At 47.0% G+C, this 10,330-nt stretch overlaps 1 protein-coding gene across 5 annotated transcripts in view; it reads left to right on the top strand.

Moving 5' to 3' along the window:
- Nucleotides 1–2,642: 2,642 nt before the first annotated feature.
- Nucleotides 2,643–10,330, top strand: part of Spin1 (spindlin 1) — an 80,286-nt gene continuing 72,598 nt past the window's right edge. The window contains exon 1 of one of the 5 annotated variants that reach the window (XM_063227281.1): nucleotides 2,643–2,785. The gene's annotated coding sequence lies outside the window, so the exon portion shown is untranslated. Of the gene's footprint in view, nucleotides 2,786–2,900; nucleotides 3,127–10,330 lie in introns of those variants that run through there. The other 4 variants (XM_063227278.1, XM_063227277.1, XM_063227279.1 and 1 more) reach the window with 4 other exon arrangements.

Raw genomic sequence — 10,330 nt, 5'->3', positions numbered from 1 at the left:
AAAGTCATTCTAATTTCCCAACTTCCTTTTATTTTGAGAAATTTAAGTTCTCCAGAAGAGCTGGAAAAGACTGAATAGTGACAGGCCAATCAGCCAGATTCATCAATTGCTAACAATTAGCTATATTCACTTTATTGACACTTGAAAGCTATCAGTTCTGAAAGTAAATCTGAAGATAAACGTATTTATTTCTTTTGTTTTCTGAGACAGGGTCTTGCTACATAGTGTAGGCCGGCCTCGAGTTTGAAGTGATCCTCCTGTATCAGCCTCCCAAGTGCAGGATTACAGGTGTGTCCTTGTCTTCCCTGACAATATACCAATTTTTGAGCCATTTGATAGCAGTCACCAGGACTTTTGACTTTAAATGATTCAGTAAGTATCCCTTAAGAATAAGGACATTCTTTTTGGTCTTTTTCGTTTTTATCGGTACCAGGGATGGAACTCACGACTGCCTGCTTGGAAAGCAGGCGCTTATGCTGCTGAGCTAAATCCCCGCCCCAATTCTTTTTTTTTTTTTTAAACTTTTATCAGTACTAGGGATCGAACTCACGACCACCTGCTTGCAAAGCAGGTGCTTACGCAACCGAGCTAAATCCCCAGCCCAAGGGACATTCTTGTGAGTCATAGGAAAGCTAAATATTTTGATGATTCAGTATTATTCTTCAATGTGTATGAAGTTCGCACACGAAGTTCTCCTTCCTTCAAATGTAGCTTCCTACTTTAAACTAGTGCTGGGTCAAGGGGTCAGCTGATGGGACTTGAATAGGATATCCTTTTCCTGGATGGATTCCCTGGCTTTTTGTTTTTTCCCTGATAGTAAGTTTTTTTAAAAGTCCACTGCAGCTGTTCTCTAGAATCTCTCTCACTGTGGACTGGTCTGAATGTTCTCCCTCCTGTTGATTAGATTCATTCAAGATACCTGCTGGTGGGGCAGTCGTGAGTTCGATCCCTGGTACCCATTAAAAGGAAAAAGACCAAAAAAAAAAAAAAAAAAAGATACCTGCTGGCACATACCCATAAAACTCCACTGGTGCTTGGACCCAGGGCCTGCTCACTGGGCTACATTCCCAGATCTATTTCTTAGTTTAAGCCAGGATACTTTAGAAACATGCTCAGACTGGACTGTACTAGCCCTTGCCATCCTCCTGCCTCTGCTTCACAGATTGCTAGGATCACTGGTATAATTCACCACACCCAGCTTACCCTGTGTGTTCTTTTTTTTTTTTTTTTTTTGTCTTTTTCCTTTTTATCAGTACCTGGGATGGAACTCATGACTGCCTGCTTGTAAGGCAGGTGCTTACGTTACTGAGCTAAATTCCCAGCCCCTTTTTGTTCATTTTTTGAGGCAGGGTATCACTCTGGCTGGCCTTACACCGTGTAGCCCCAGTTGGTTTCAAACTCCAGGTGATCTTCCTGCCTCTGCCTCCCCCACTACCACGCCTAACGTAGCCTTCGTATTTGCTGTGACCATCCCTAGAGGCAAAATTTAAATCTCGGGTTGGAAGGAGAAAGAACATGTTTGCCTTTGAGACAGATTTCCTTATCAGCCTTGTGGGAGGCTGTTTGCTAATGCCATCTACTGGGTAGAGGCCAGGGATACTCCAAACAACCTAAAATGCACAGGACAAACCTCGAAAAAAAGTGTCCAGCTCCCAGATTCGATAGTGCTAATGTGGTGAAACTCGGGGGTCTCACCAATGACATGGCAGTGTTCCAAGAGCTGCCTCAGTGGCACCACAATCCCTCCTCACTCCTGACACTCTCTGCTGTTACACATTAAACACGCAAACGAAAGCTAATCCCGACTCAATGCTCTTGCACTGGTATCTCTGTAATGAAATTAGCCCTCTACTTGGCCTGTGAACCTGTTCTGCCTGCCAAATATGTCATCCGAGACGAGTACTTTAATTTATTTGAGAGGACATGTATCAATCTTACTTGGGTAAAAAGGTCCCAGTAAAACCCAAAGAGCATTGCTAACTGACAACTGTGCAGCAGTGTGGAGCTTACGAAGTGCTTTCCAGTAATAGGTCCTGTAATTTGACCTGAGACGCTTTGGGAGACGGTGGTGCTGTTGCACTCTAGGAACCAACTCTTTGATCAGCTCCAGGATATTGGACTAGAGGAGGGGAGTGGAGAGGAGAGCTTCAAGCTGCATTCTCTCCCCCTTCCTTCGGCAAGCAAGAAAAAAAGACTCAAAATATGCATCGTAAGTGAAACCAAAGTTCAATCAATTTTCTTGCGATCGTGGGAATGTCTGGCTCCAAACCTTGTGAGAGCTGGGTGAGGTCCTCTGCGAGGCGAGTAGACACAGCAGGCTTCTGGTCTTGCAGAAGCCACGCCAGGTGCGGGTATGTGACGCTCTGGGCTCTCAGCCAGGCTGCGCGCCCGGCTTTCTGCAAGGAGGCAGCTGTGGGCGAGGAGTGGCGCCTGCCGGCCTCTCCGCAGTGCGGTGGTGGAGGAAAGCCCCGTCTAGGGAGCCGCGAGAGCGAATCCAATCCGGAGGACGGAGCCAGGCTGCTGGGTCTGCGTCGCTCGGAGCTCACCTGTCCTGCGCACCAGCCACGCCATGTGATGCAACTTCATCCATCTTCGAGGTCTGACGCCTCAAGCCCACGGCTGCTGACGTCCAGGAGAATGGTCTACTTCCCCAAAACCCTCCTGCAGCACGAAAACGAAATCTTTTCGGGCTCGCCGAGCTTCCTGCACCACAGCAGCTGCGCACCAACAGCCGCCGCTTCCCGGCACCCACCTGGCAGCCTGGGACCTGCGCCCCGCCCTCCAGGTGAGCGGCGCCAGGCCCCGCCCCCGCGTCGGCCCCGCCCCACCCCCGCGCCTGCGTAGTGCGGCCGTCGGCGCCGGGCGCCGGGGCGGCGCGGCCGTCGCATTTCGGCGGCCGCAGTGCGCGTGCGCCGTGGCGGACGGGGGGCGGGCGGTGGCCGCGGCAAGGAGCGGGGGCGGGGAGGCGCCGTCTGGCTCGGCTGGGCCGGCGCGAGCGTGAGCGAGCCACGGCGGACCCACGGGGCCTCAGCACGGCGGCCTCGGTGGCCAGAAGGTGAGGCATACGTGGCGGGTGTGGGCCGTGAAGGGCGCGAGCGGCCGGTCCAGCTGCGGTCGGGGACTCAGGTGAGCGCGGCCCGTGGGCCCTGGGTGCATTGTCCGCGGGCGGCGCCCCTCAGCGCCCCCTACCGGCCGGGCGCGGCGGGCCGGGCCTGGGGCGGGCGCGCGCTCCTTTGTTCGTCGCCCCCACCCGGGCCCTGGCGCCCCCGCCAACATGGCGGCCGCCCCCAACCGGTCCCCGGCCCGCGGCCCCTTCGCGCGCGCTTTGTTCGGTGCGGGGCGGGGGCGGGGGCGGGTTGCATAACTCGGGCCATGGGGGAGGGGCGTGGCGAGACCCCCACGGGCAGGTCACCCCGGGGACGCGCGCGGGCCTGGCCGCCCCTCGAGGCTTGGGGTTGCGGCCCCACCACTGTGGCGCCTCGCGAGGGTTGCGGGCTCGGGGGCGCCCCAAGTCCCTGTATCCTGCCGCGAGGCGCGGTACCCCATCCTGCGTGACCTTGGGTGTGCGCGCAGGAACGCGCCCGCTGGGTGTGCGGGGTCGGGACTGCGCAGCGCGCGGGTCGCGGTCCCCGGCTTCCTGCAAGGGTGGTGCTGCGTTTTCGGCAGCCTTGTGGGCTGCGTTTGGAACTATGGATGTAGTCGTCGACGTCGTTCCGTGCGCATCTCAAAGTTTGCGTACGCAATCGTTGGTACATCGATTTGGTTTTTAAAAAAATGTGTGGGTTACATTCGGGTAGTCCGTACGTTTTTAAGTGTTGTTAGTCACGGTCAGAAGGTTTGGTTGTTTATGGTGTACATCACAAAGCGGTACAGGTACGTTCAGCTGTTTGAAAGCATTTCACTGTGCATTGTGATTTGTGCCAAAGATGATGTCCCCCACTGAAAGGAGAATATGTCAATAACTTTCATCTCTTCGAATTTTCTGGAAGGAACTCTGCAATCTGAAAGGACTGATGCAGAGTACAATAATTGCTTTCTGCATAGCTTTTGTTAGGCTGTAAAAATTAAATCTAAATCTAGTGGTTTATGTACTTGGGCATACTGGGCACCCTTGTGAACAGTGAAGAGATGAAATTATAGAATGAAATAATGAAGTGCATTCCATCCTCTCCTTTAACCTTAGTGGACAAAAACCAAACCCCCATCGTGATGGCTAGTAATTTACAGGACATTCATTATCAGATTTGATAATTGTATATTAATATTGCACAATACCTTCATGTCAAAATTATGGGTGGTAGGTATTGGTTTCTTACGAGAAAATAGTATTGTTGGGTTTTGTTTTGTTTTGTTTTGGTTTTTTTTTTTTTGTCATTACAAGGTCTCAGATTAGACTGGCCTTGAAGGCCCTACAGATCCCTGGCTGGCCACCAACTCCCAATGCTGCTTCAATTGCTAAATGCTGGCTGAGATTACAGGTGTGTGCCACCACATCCAGTTTAATTTCAGATTTTTAAAAAGTTTTTCGTTGATTTCCAGAGTTACTCTAGTAGACTTGATCCTTAGTCCAAAGGATTTTGGTTGTAGATCTTGGCTACCAAAATTTTTGCTACTGCTTATCAATTATACCAAATAGTGTGGTATTTACATACAACTTTCACACGTTGCACATCTTTCAGTGTACTTTTAATTGTTACTGTAGTGTTTATTACCATGTAAATATTGATTTTATCATCAACTGTATTTGGGGAATGATTATAAGGAAAAGTTCACATATTTAGTACAGACTTTTTTTCCCCAAATATTTTCCGTTGGGTTGGTTGAATCCTCGGATATGGAACAGTAAGCAGACCCTAAGGGCTGAATCTAGCCTTTTTTTTTTTTTTTTTTTTTTTTTTTTTGGTGATACAAGGAATTGAACCCAGGGCCTTCACACTGAAACAGGGTCTTCATAAATTGCCTGAGCTGGGTTGGAGTTTGCCACCCTCCTACCTCAAGCTCCCAGAGTGCTGGGATTCCAGGTGTCCCCCTATCCCCAGCTGTTTGTCTTATTTTTCATAGTGTTTTTAATTACTGATGCAGAACAGAGCAACAGAGTAGGATAGGATATCAGTAACTGAGTTTTGGTGTCAGTGTTGCTGAAGGTATGTCTCCAATTCTCAGAGATGCCCCAGGGTTCCTTGATCACAGAAGTTTGGGCCACAGTGCTGTTTCGTTTCCTACTCTTCGTGTCAAATCTGCATTACTGTACCGGAAACGCTGAAGAATGTTGCAGTAGTGTTTTCCACATTCCACTGCAGAACCTTTTTCTCTTGCTTTTGGTGCAGTATTTGAACACTGTAAATTGCAGTAGTCCCTGGAAAATCCTTGGGAAGTTTGGGTTATTTGCGTTATCAAACTACTGAATTACAATTCATTCACTTCGTGATCCCAGAAACGTGCAACAGTTTATTCTATAAAAGTGGAATATGAGCAGAAGAGGTTGGTTTTATTTTAAGTTTAAAGTGTTTTTTTATTTTTTCCCATTTTTATCGGTATCAGGGATCGAACTCACGATTGCCTGCTTGCAAGGCAGGAGCTTATGCCGCTGAGCTAAATCCCCAGCCCCAAAGTTTTATTTTTTGAGTCGAGATCTTGCTGTTTTGCTTCGACTGATCTCCACTGCTGCCTTGGGCTCAAGTGACTGTCCTGAGAGCCTTAGGCTCCCTAATAGCTGGAATTTCAGGTATACTGCATTGGGGTTGGAGGTTGGTTTTACAGATAGTAAAGGCCGGAGAAAGTAGAAACCAAGAACGAAGACAGGCCATCACTAAATTGTTAAGGCTGAGCTCAATCTGCAATCCTGCCTCAAGCCTTCCAGAGTTCTGGGAATACTGGAGGGGTTGGCCCTTTCAAGATATTTTCCTTACAAGGCTGTGACCAGGAGATAATAGAAAAATAACTGGTTAACAATAGATGACTGCAGGTTACTTTTCTGTAAGAAATCAAGCAGGAGGAACCTCATTTTCATTAGAATTGAAACTGGCCTGTTGAGGAAATTTGGTTCTCTTGATTTCTCAGAAAGTCAGATAACTTAGTTTTGGTTAACATCATTATAAATGATTCCATTTTGGCTCCTCTCTTAGGGCCAAATACAGGCATCTACTGGAAAAAGTGGCCTTTTAGCTGGGTATGGTGGCAGGATTCCTGTATTCCCAGAACTCTGCAAGGCTGAGGTACGATTGCAGATTGAGCTCAGTCTTAACAATTTAGTGAGAACCTGTCTCAAAATTTAAAGGGGTTAGGGGGGTCTGCCCGTGAAGCTGGGTACAAAAGCCCTGAGCGCTGTCCTGCATCTCGGTAGGAAGGAGTGAGAAAAACGAAGCAGTAGGCTTTTGCAAGTATTCAGTCCTTCCATTTCATTTTGGGTAGCTGTGCCCTCTTGCTTACTGGTGGACGGGAAGGTCATGGGTGTGCTACATCTTGTGGGTCTTAGCAGGTTTGGGGCTTGTGTTGATTAGAGAGTTACTGGGCTAGTCTTAACAGAAAGAAATCAAACAGTTAGTTGTTTTCATTTTCCTGGGACGTGCCTGACTGCACAGCAGTTACAGCTTCACTAGCTACACTCTTGCCAGCATGTTTTCTCTAGTATGTTAGAAATGCATTAATATTTTTGTTTTTGAAGAGGTAACTATGTATATTTAGGGGTTGACAGTGTCTCTCGGTATTTGCTTTGGTATACCTAATAGAATCTTAAATTGCTGAGGCGCATTTAAATTAAATAACCTAGATTTAGATGTTTAATAAAATGTGTTTTTCTTCTTGAATAAGCAATCACAAGAAGAGAATCAGGTATTTTGTCCGATTATTTCACCGTTTGGAACACATGGTATTATGAAAAGAATGTGGGTGCTCTGGAATTGGCATGGTTGTTGAAGTCAGGACCTTCTGGGTTGACATCAAGCTTCAGTCTATACTGGTTGAAAGCCATAGCGGGTAATTCATCATCCTCCTCCCCCACCCCCACTGGGATTGAACCCAGGGGCTTCTAACTGAGCTGTATCTCAGCCTTTTTTATTTTTAGACTGAGTCTTGCAAGTTGCTGAATTGCTGAGTTGCCCAAGCTGGGTTCAAGCTTGAGATCCTTCTGCCTCAGTCTCCTAGAGTGCTGGGGATTACAAGTATGACACGGTATGCAAAGTAGCCTGGCAAAGTAACCTTTTAAACCTTTGATTCCTTAGCTGCAAAGTACAAGCCAATCACCACAATAAAATGAAAGGGATTTAGGGTTCATAGTATAGTTCCTGAAGTACCACAGCTGTTCCTGTAAATGGGGGTTTCCTTCCTCTTTCCTCTTTTTAACTTTGCTGCAGTTACTAATAGGTGTTTTTTCTCCACATTGAAATAAATGGCTTGTTTGGTTGTGTTTCACTGTTGAGTTCATTTTAAGTTTGTTTTGCTAGGCAAATGCCTTAGCACTGAGCTAAACCCAAGTCACCTCCCCCACTTTGGGTTTTTGAGACAGGCCTCACTATGCAGTTTAGGCTAGCCTTGTATTCACTGTGTAGCTCACGCTGGCCTCAGTGTGGGTGCGATCCTCTTGTCTCAGCCTCGCATGTGCTGGGATTATAGGTGTGTGCTTCCATGCCTGGTCCTTTCTACCCACCTTTTTGATGCATGTAAGTTGCCCAGAGTGGCCTTGAACTTTCTTTCCTCCTGCCTTAGTCTCCTAGGCACCTGGGATTACAGGCCTGCCTGCATACCAGCTTTAGTTAAATTTTACTTGATGGCTGCTTTACCACCTTAGAATTGCTATTAGTCCTTTTAGAACAGGTTTTGTAACTTAATAGAATTATGTTTTTACAGAGCAACAGGGAAGTACTGCATACAATAAAGGAACGTATGTAGAGTATCTGGGAAGAGGAATTAGCACTAGACTAGCCACCGTTAGGAGGAGCAGAGGAGCAAAGGAAAGAAGTCTGGGTGAAGCTGGTGCAGGAGCTGAGCTTGAGGGTGCACAAGGCCCGCAGACCATCCAGGATTTGGATTGCAGCTGAAGGACAGTACCACCATTCCCTTTATTCCTGCCTGGAGTGTTTATTGGTTTCACCGTGTGAGAAGACCTGCTGTACCAGGTTAGGCCGCAGTGCTGTGCAGTGATGACAGGTGCTCCTGGCGGATGGAAGTGCCCAGTCAGTTTTTTGTTGTTGTTGTTCTTTTTGAGACAGGGTCTCACTGTGCAGTTCAGGCTGGCCTTGAGCTCACTTTGTAGCTCAGGCTGGTCTCGAACTTGCAATGATCCTCCTGCCTCAGCCTCCCGAGTGCTGGGATTACAGACGTGAGCCACCGCGCCCAGCTCCCAGTCAGTTTTGATGATGATATTACCCCTGTTCCACCTCCGGTTTTCATTGCCAGCTGTGTCTAGGCATGACGTTGGGGCCGGATACATACATACTTATTTATCTTTGTTTTTGTTTTGGAGCAGGGTCTTGTCATATAGCCCAGGCTGGCCTTGAACTTGTCTCAGCCTCCCAAGTCCTGAGATTTCAGGTGTGCACCACCATGCGGAGGGGGTAGGGATTTTAAACTCCACATTTCACATGAATGAGGTTGGTGTGTGTTCTTTGGGCTGGGAGAAAATCAGGGGAGTAAAGTTGGGATTGGAGTTGTGTTTCAGAGGTAGGTTGGAGGCACTGCTAGTGAGGGTATGTTCTGTCTCATAGGAGCCTCTCAGGAGGGAGAAGATCATTGTTATTGTTTTGGTGGTACCAGGAATCAAACTACATCCTTGGTTTCTAATTTATTTTGAATATGTCAAAACAAAAACAAAAACCTGTGGGTTACCAGAAGTTTTTAGTCCTCTGGTAGGGTGAGGAGAATGGCGAAGGAAAAATAGCAGTGAACTGGTATTGGTGAGGGTATGTGGGAAAGAAATTGTGCACTGTTGGGAATGGAAAACAAGTTTCAAAAAATTACAAAGTAGGATTATTTGTAGTGTAGTGATCCCAAGTCTGCATGTACACTTACTAAATGGTATGTCATTAATTAACTGGTGGAATTTCTGTCACCTACCTGCACCCTAAAGACAACCATTCTATTTTAAATTGCAGTTAAAAATTGTAAACACCTAGAGAATGGCCCTAGTCCCTGGCTGATTGTCTCTTTTCCCACATGAGTGTAGGCTTCTAGGTATTATAGGTAATGTAGAGGAGTTCTGAAGTCTTCAGCAGGATTTGCCTTGATCAGTGATAGTGAATGTGTGGCACATGTGCTGCAACGGACACTCAGAACTCCCCGCTGGCCTGTGAGCCAAGTCCCTCCAGCCATGGTTTTAAGGCAGAAGGTGTTAATGTGTGAGTTGTTTCTAACCTAAAACCTCACTATTCAGTTTTTAGGTGTGGTGTTGGCATTTTGCAATAGATAAGTGGGATGGGTTGCAGTTGGAGCTCAGTATAAAGATATTCCCCATCACCGGCCTGTGTTATGTGGAAGTGACTGCTCCATTGTATTTAAGGGACTAGAGCACCTTGACAATTCTGGTACATGTGGAGTGGGGTGTGTATGTCCTGAAACCAGTTTCCTGTGAGTCCAAGGGGTGACTGCATTCTGGAGCTCTCCTCATAGAAGCTCTACCTTCATTTACTCCTGCAGCACTAATGGCGAATGTTTGTGTTGTGTTGCTGATACAGAAAATTGCTGCAGTGAGTGACTTTGTGCATATATTGTTTTGTATTTATGTAGGTATAGCTAGCTTTAGTGAGGTTTTGGATAAGGTAAACACATTCATAATTTTATAAGTGTTAAACAATAAGATAGTTGTTGCGTGTTGTGGCATACACCTCTAATTCCAGCATGAAGAAGGCTGAAGCAGGAGAATCACAAGTCCAAGCTTTGTCTTAGTGAGACTGTCTCTCAAAAATAAAATAAAATGGGCTAGGAGTATATCTCAGTGGAAAGGTGGTCTAGGTTCAATCTCTGCTACCACAAAAATAAACAGATAAATTCATACTTGACTTTAAGAAGGTAGCTCTGATCATGCCATCATTTTATTGAGAACTTAGTGGCTTTCCATTGCTTTAAGGTGTGTGTGTGTGTGTGTCTGTCTGTCTGTCTCCCAGCTTACCTGCCACCGTGTTTTTTTGTTTTTTATTTTTGTACTGGGAATCAAACTCATGACCTCATGCTTGCTTGCCAGGCAAGGTGCTGTGCTGCTGAGCTTTAGGCCAGGGTCTAAATCCTGATCTTCCTGCCTCAGCCTTCCAAAGGCTAGAATTCCAAGTGTGTACCACCAGGCTCAGAACATTTTTTTTTTTTTTTTTTAACCAGTACCAGGGATCGAACATGACCATGT

The sequence above is a fragment of the Cavia porcellus genome, unplaced genomic scaffold (assembly GCF_034190915.1).
Source record: "Cavia porcellus strain 051 isolate PalLab524CR breed Dunkin Hartley unplaced genomic scaffold, mCavPor4.1 scaffold_17, whole genome shotgun sequence".
NCBI lineage: Eukaryota > Metazoa > Chordata > Mammalia > Rodentia > Caviidae > Cavia > Cavia porcellus.
This window is presented reverse-complemented; position numbering and strand designations above follow the sequence as displayed.